This window comes from Phaethon aethereus (genome assembly GCF_964289735.1).
Source record: "Phaethon aethereus genome assembly, chromosome: 2".
Taxonomy (NCBI): domain Eukaryota; kingdom Metazoa; phylum Chordata; class Aves; order Phaethontiformes; family Phaethontidae; genus Phaethon; species Phaethon aethereus.
Genome location: NC_138582.1, coordinates 104,374,147 through 104,382,771, shown reverse-complemented (window position 1 = coordinate 104,382,771; position 8,625 = coordinate 104,374,147).

Sequence of the window (8,625 nt, the reverse complement as noted above, 5' to 3'; positions counted from 1 at the left end):
AGAGCAGAGGTAAGTTAACACAGAAAAGCTATGGAAACACAATACTTAGTACACAAAACAGTGTGCAGTTTAGAAAGTGGGATAGTGGGGGGAACCCTTGAAAGTGCCTGACTGAGCATGACATGTCTGCTGCCCCTCAAAACATCCCCATACTTCACATCACTTTGTGAATCTCGATGGATTAAAGAGTTCTTTGAGGAATAATGTGAATAATGTGAAAATGAGGAAATCTGGTTAAGGATCTTAATAATTATGTTTTAACTTTTTGCAAAGAAAATTTTTTTGTGAAGAATATTTTCTAACTCAGGTCAGCATCAAACTGCGAAGGTGTTACTGTGCCTTATGGGAAGTGCCAGTGGGAACTTCTCGTCTCTGTTTTTTGCTGCTGGTGAGCTCCCTGGCTGGATTAGCTCTAGCAACTGAAATATAGCTGAACGCTATATTATTGGAGTCAGAAAAGCATGATAGATGGGGGACATAACCCAGCTAGGTTCGCTAACTAGCAAGAGGGGGAGAGGGTGAGTTCATATATGCACTTATGCAATGGAGTTTCATCTACGTATTAAAGAGTTATTTACTGCCCTTGCATTTTGAAAATCTGGATACTCACAATGTTAGAGAAACAACTACTTTCCTATGGACAAGAGTGTCATGCAAATCACAGTTTGCTATCTGCACACATCTTGCATCTTTTCTGGACTGTACTTCACCTTCTACTTTGACAATTCCCAATAAAACAATTTAAACCAAAATTACAATTGCAGCAAATCTTAATAATGAGATAAATATGTGTTCGTCTTCTGCCTTGCAGTTCACCACCTCACACATAAGTCATCGCACCAGTCAGTAGGTATCTCTCAGGTGCACCAAAGAATCAAAGATAACTTAAGGAACTGTATGGGTTTCAGATGTGTGTCAGATGAATTAAATTAATTTGTCATGGAATTCTCAATTAAAAGGTTCTGTTTTAGAAACATAGATATAAAATGTATTTTTATATAGACTTACCATGGTCTTTATTACATATGTATTCCACTAAGTATAGTAAAAAGTAAAATCTTTCAGAAAAATATCATTACTCTAAATTAGTTACCACTCCAGGTGGGCAGAACAATTTTCACTTTAAAAAGTCTCTATTACTTAGTACTTTCAAAATGTAGTGATTTCCTCATCCAGATTAAATTTATTATATTGGTTTCATAAGTCCAAGAGATGGTCTAGTGCTCTGAAGCACAATAAAGATGCTCTGGAGACGTGGACATGTTTATGCATCAGCCACATGTTTCTCAAGGCCTGGGGGGTGACTGTGCCACTGCTGAATGGAAGAACGGGGGTCATTAGCCTGAAGGAGAGGAATCACATCGGTTGGAAGAAGCTGTACAGAGGGAGTGTTCATAAGCCCTGCCAGCAGCTGCTGACACAAGGTAAGAGACCCAGCTGCAAGTCTGAGCTTGCAAAAGCAACGGGGTAAAGGGAGAATGCACTCGAAAACAAACTGTCCTGAAATGTTTCCTATAAGGATTGTCAAGAAATGTCAGCTTTGGACCTCTCAAAGGCAAAGCTGACATTTCATACATCATCCTCCACAATAAATACACATAACACAACATACAGAAAACATACAGATTTTCTCCCAGTCTGCATGGTATTTTCAGTCTGGATAGAGGAAGACACAAATGAAGACATAAGTGTACATAACAAGTGTATGATTTGCCATATTGCCAAAAATGTTTGGGTTTCAAAACATAGTTGAGGAGGAAAGATACGTAATTTTTGTCAGCAAGTCAGACAGTACCAGAAAAACAGTAGGAAACCATAGTAAACCACAGTTTTGGAGAATGTTCCATAATCTCAAACTACAGAAAAGTGAAGCAAGACTGAAAAGTGTAACAAAAGTGAAAACTAACATATTCATTTTATTCTCACATGTTCAAAATCTCTTTTTCATGCTCACCTCAGTGACTTTTTCACGGGTTCACTCCCAACTAATGTAAATAAATGTCATGAATGCAAAGTAAAATGCACAGGGTTATATTGTACACCAGCACTTGCTTAAACAAGTACAAGAACTTCTGTGGTGGGATTTATGAAGTGTGTAAATTTGGTTTGTAGGACTTTATAACCAATCTATTACTTTTCAGAGAACACAAAAACTAGCGCCTTTAAAAAAAAGTAATAGCCTAAAAAGTAAGAGGAACACAAACTTCTATGAAATTCATTATTTTTTACTTCGTGGCTGGCACAGGAAGCTGGATTATACTGATCAACACATGGAGTGAATACAATGTGCGTAAGAATTCAGGGTTCTTTGTAGGAGCTTGTGCCATCAGAAGATCCAGATTACTGCAAGACCTAAAGCAATAGTAGGGAGAAACAAAAGCAAAGTTTTTTTCATCCCTTGGCTCTCCTACGGTTGCATTCACTAGATGTGACATTGGATTGCAACGGGAAGAGGAGGGCCTACAGTGTGAATATTCCCATTGTTAAGTATGTGCTAGTTAATTATAATATTTAGGAGGTACAAGGACTGTTTAGAGGTGCCAAAAGATTTGGGAAATATGCATTATGGCAGAGCACAATGCAAAGCAATTTTTTCTGGCAAGGACTGAGACGCTGAGTCTTGAAAGGACCCTTCTTGGAGTGGCACAGTTCCTCTTATGCAGGTCACAGAGCAAAAGGTCAAGATAGCCTTTAAAGTCTGGAGAGCTGCCTACAAAGATGAAGCAGCACTACTGTTGCCCGAGACTACGTTTCCAACAACAATACTGCAATTTGAATTAGGCAGGATCCTGGGGAATGTAACAGAAAAGGGTTCAGTCGAACAATAATGGTATCTGTTTTCCTGAAATCATACCAAGCAAATGCCCTAATCTCTACTCATCATTTTAAATATTTAATCTGCACAAAAATCAAGGAACAAGATTATTTTTTCCCCATGGACAAATGATGGAAGTCATATCCATAGCTAGAAGTAAAGGCCAAATGGAACAGTTTCATATTAGCAATTATAAAACTATAAGCAAGGTTGCTGAAAGATTCTGAAGTGTACTCAGGCAGAGATCTAAAAATCTAGTATCATACAGAACATGTCCACCCTATGTAGACAATATCTCCTAAGGATTTTTGTTACACATTTTTTAAATGCTCGAGTGCTTAGTGTGTCATAAAGCAAGAAAAAACAATAGAGACACTGTGTCTTAGGGCAAGGAAGGGAGAAAGGGCACTTTGGTTAATAACACCTATGGGAAAATCACTTCAGAGTTGCTTTCCATAAGCAGTTACTGTTAGCTGCTGGACGAGGCAGACGATATCAGTCCAATGTAGCTGGTTGCCCTAAGTACCAGGCTCTTTGATAAGAGAAATGAAGGTACAGGATCCTCCAGAAGTGCATCTAGCATTGAAAATTGTCCAGGTAGAATATTTAGTGAATTCAACATAATTCAAAACTAACTGAGGGAAGAAACAAGCCATAGTCTCAACAAATTTAGTCTTATTTTTCTCTTCACCATCATAACTCAAATAATCCACACCTAAACAGTGTATGTGGAGAGGTAGGTAGCAGTAGACCTAAAGTATGAATCCACACAGCACATTCATCACAGCCCCAGCTTAGTCTCTATAATTCTTTCCTTCTGCTCTCTTAACAAACTCTGTGGGCTGCAAGCAATTTATCTTTCACTTGAAGTGATGCAGGGAACAGAGGTATTTGGATAAGAGAGCTTTCATCATTTTACATATTTATGACTTGTTTTTTCCAAACTAACAAAACTTAACAGAATTCTAAATTTTTTCTTTTCTGCATTGTCCCTAGTCCATTACTCAATATTCCATTCCATCCTAACGGGCAAGATACTGTCCCTAAACAAATTTTATTAGAAAATGAAATGTAATCACTCCATTTCATATGCCACAGCTCTGAGTAACCAATTTAAATAAGGACAGTTTCCATGTAACTTTTATTTTCATATACAATTCAATAACTTTGATTGAAAACATCAAGTGATAATGCCACAAATTTCTTGGTTCCACTATAACAAGACGACAAAAGCAAATTTTATAAGCACAATGAAGCTTCTGATGAACTGTAATTCTAATTACAACTGCTGGAACAATCAGGCTAGACATTTTCCACCCAATAGTTAAAAATTTTGTTGCTCATGAAAGCAACAAAATATTAATTTAAATTTACTAGAAAAAAAAAATTCTCATGTGCTAATGAAATATTTCCTCCAAGTTCTCCCAAATGTTCTGCTTTTTAATACAGGTTCCAGTGAATAGTCATGTATCAAGACTCATCAGAAAGATCCTAATAACAAGATCACAAGCTTACTTGCATTCATTGAGCTGCTCAGGTATTCCTTGATTCAAAATTAAAGTATGCAGATTGCACATATTTTTGAAAGCTTTCCTACCTCTCTCCCCGATAAGATACATAATCTTCTTATTGTCTTCTTAACAGTCATGTTTTAGAGAGACTGATGCTAAATGCTGAAAGAAAAATTCCAGAGTCCTAGTGGTAGGATTACCTGTAAAACTAGTCACAATATCAAAGCTAGAAAACAGACCAGGGGGTGGAGAGGGGGTGTGTGTGTGAAATTAATGCTTTAATCTTTCAAATGAACAAAAAAAAATGTTGACAGACTTGAAATGAAATTGTTTCTCTTCTTGCAACATTCCTTTTTTTTTGGCTCAATCACAGGCAAACTAAAAAAATATTCATCTGTTTTGAACATATGAGAGTGAATGTTATTATGCCTGCACTACTTATCAGGATATTTGTTCTTGGAGAACTATTTCAAAATAACCCTGCTTTTTATTACTACATCACACTCAGACAAAATTGCACTATTCTGGTTATGAACAGCTAGGAATATATTTATATGCAAAGAACAGGTTCTTGTAGCATTTTGTGCCAATAAACGAGCAGAAAATAATTTAGTAATTACTTAAAAACAAGAAGGATTTTACTCAGAATGCATAAATGATCTAGTATTTATTGATATACATGCAAGTCACCACTTGAAGAGAACCTCTAAATACAAAAATAGGTACTTTACCCTATGTTTTGTAATGAAAAAGTTACCAATAATTCCTTCCTTTGGTGGCTGATTTAGTAAAACTTTTATGAAGACAGTAAATTTCACGTTTTAGTATACATGACAATCACATTCTAGATGTTAAGATGCAAGACAAAGAGAAATCAATATCCCCCAACCTGAGCATGAATTTTGTCAACTTCCAATTATTATCTTGCTTGTGGGAAAGATCAGAGAATAATTGAGGTTTCTGGTCTTGATGTCACAGAATAGATCGACAATTTCAATTGTGAAGAGATATAATCCCAGATATAACATGCTTAACCTGGCTACATTTGATAAACAGTCTGTAGGTTGTTGCTGAAGTCGTATGCATTTTGTGGACCATATATTTCACAGGAAGAAAAGCAAACTACGTTAGTCTTATTTTATTTGCATAGTCATTTTCCCTTTAACCCTCAGGTGAAGAGAAATTTAATTTTACAGCTATACTATATTTTAGTCTATTGACTATAACTATCTCCTTCAGACTATTTTGTATTGGAAAATATTGCTTAAAAGAAAACTCAGTAAAGAGCAAATACATGCATTTTCCACATTTGCAGACACAAACCTAACTTAGTAAACTAGACAGTAAAGAATCAGTTTTCTTCTAGGAAATGCATGTTGAACTTTTTATTTCTTGATTTGAAGAAGGGTGAGGAAAAAAAAAAAACCCAGAAAGCATCAGTCACCATCTTTTAATCTGAACTAAGGGTACTGTGGGTGCCAAGACTGAAATGCAATTGTAGAAGGATGGAAGGTACTGTTGGTAGACATTCTCAGCGTGGGTCACATCACTTCATTTATTAGATAGAAGCACTAGCATAAAAATATCAGTAGTGATGGGTCTATATCCAACTATAGAGTCTTGAAGCTCAGCTTCCAAGGGACTCCCAGTTTCAGACGATCTGTAGTGCGGAGTCTGCTGTGCCGGTATAGCCTCCCCTTCACATTCTGGTCCTGTGGGTCTATGAAAGGCACCGAGTTCTCTGTTTATCTCTTAGCTGCTCTGTTTTTGACATCATGTGGTTATTTTAAAGCAGTTAAAAAGCTGAAAGTAGATTATCAGGAGAAGACAGTTTTGAAGAATTGGCACAAACACACTTAGGTGAAGGATATACAAACTCCCACCTTGTCACTCCCAAAAGTGATTCTGCCATCCTCCATCATTAACATATAAACTCCATCCCATCTCCTCTTTGATAGTTTCCTTTTGAAGTGACTCTAAACATGCAAAACCACTAATGCCGAACTACAGCCTAACTACTTTCTAATAAAGCCATTTACATATGTGCATTTTAAAGCATTTTCAAAAGATTCAGGTGAGTAAAGTTTGGAGATGGAGGAGAGTCTCTCTGTGAGGTCTCTGATCAATATTAATAGTAATATAACCAGGCTGTTTTCAAGAACTTATTATCTTCATGTATTCATTTTTTGGAAAGCACATCAACATCCAAAGTAGGTATTTTGAGTCAGGATATAGCAGGTGTAACCTCAGAAACTGCTTACACTCATTACCTCAGCTTTGTACCACAAAGTCTATGATAGATCACAGTGCAAAAGAGATACTTACCAGGAATTTGGCTACACACATTCAATGTTTTGGTTCAGGAATCAAAGAAAAACCTTTCTTTGAAATCTACGCCATACAAAGGCATGATCTAGACAACACCAAAGATTATTTGTAAATTCTGCACGGATACACCAAATCTGAAGCTCTTCTGAATCTACTTACACACAAGAGCTTTTAAAAAAATGTAGAAAAACACATTCTTTTACATGGTATATAATATCTATATCATATCATTGCAATAGTTCATAAATCTGAATGAATTAATTTTTTTTTTTAATTTAGCTTTCTAAGGCTAGCTTTTCATAATTTCCTGTGGTGAGATTTGTGCTGCCAATTTCCATCAGATTCTGCTTTTTTTTTTTTTGGTAAGAGATGGAAACAATTTCAATGGGATAAAATTCCAAAGGCGAATTCTAAATTACATTTGTCTTTGTCAATACCTCCTACTGTCTTCCACAGATACTTTTTTCATCACCCCTAATTCCAGAAAAAATCCAAACTGTGAGGAGAATAAAGCTAAGCCTATGCACCAACCTCTTCTGAGTGTATCTACCACAGAAACATGACAAGCAACAATTTCTTGCCAATGTATACATACCAGCAGAAATCTCTAACGCAGGTTCAGTTATGTCCTTTTCTTGCTACATTTTATTTTGTTTGGGAGGCATAGACAGCACAAATGCAGTATTCACAAATATAAATGGACATACCTTGCAAGCACTTTGCTGGTACAGAATCACTTCTTGGACCATTATTTTCATGCCTTATGCAAGATAGAGAAGCTTTCAAAAATAGCTAATAACATAAGTACCACCTAGAGTAAAGGATATTTTATTGGGCGGGGGGAATGCATGTCTTAATAACAGAGTTCCTTTCTTTTCCCTTCTTGTAGCTATGATAGAGATTCAAGGACATTTCCTGGAAAGAGGAAAGAGATGGTATCTAAAAGAACCAAAACACGATTTGAAAACCTCATGCAAGGGGGAAGATATTCCACACCAGAAAAAAACAATGTAGAGGAAAACAGAGGAGATTCTATAGTTACAGATGTTCAAATGGGTATTCAGGATTGGCACAAACTCAATTCTAAAAGAAATAAAGGTAGTGGAGATGAATTCCCTGGATGAAAACAAACGAAGCAAGCTTTTTTCCTAAACACTTGCAAGGTGTGCATACAAGAAGTACCACTGGTTGTATTCAAAAATTAGATTATTCTTTAAAAAAAAATAATTAAAAAGAAGAGCATTTGATTCCAAACAGAACTTCTTTAACAGATGGATAGGGGAATGGCAGAATAATACAATCCCGTCTGCTGTCTGAGTCCCTGCTGAGAGCTACTTTCAAGCTGATAATACAATTCTATTTGTGGCTAAAATCGTGCTGTACTGGCAGTTTAGCTCCTCTGTTTTGCTGGGGGTTTTTTTTGGGGGGGAGACAGATTGTTTTGCTTTGCTTTTACTTTAGTATTATGAAGTATTGCTAAGATGTCAGCTAAAAAATGTCGAATATGTTGTCTTCTCCTAAAATCTGAATTGAAAGCATCTTCTGAAACCCAGTGCAAGAAAAGATCTGAGCAGAAGTTTAAGTCCATGCATTTCCAGGATCAGCATGATGGGTGAAACGACTGATCAACATTGACTTCAACAGGGTGTGTATGCATTCTTTAAACATAGTATAAGCTTAAATGTTATCTAAAAATGACTGAATCATTGAGTTGCCGTGTTCATAACTGCTTCTTTTTTAAACATGTATAGCAGGTATGTCTCTTAATTAAAAAAAAAAAAACACCACACCACAACCAAACCCAAAAAACACCAATAGGACTGATATAAAAAGCTAGAGTGGTTGATTTCTGACTGGTAGAAGAGGAAGTTGTATGTTTTACTGGACATGGATCTAATGTAAGTTATATAGTCAGAAGTTGTCCAAACATAATTTAAAATAATACAATGCTTCTGTAAATATGTTAATACA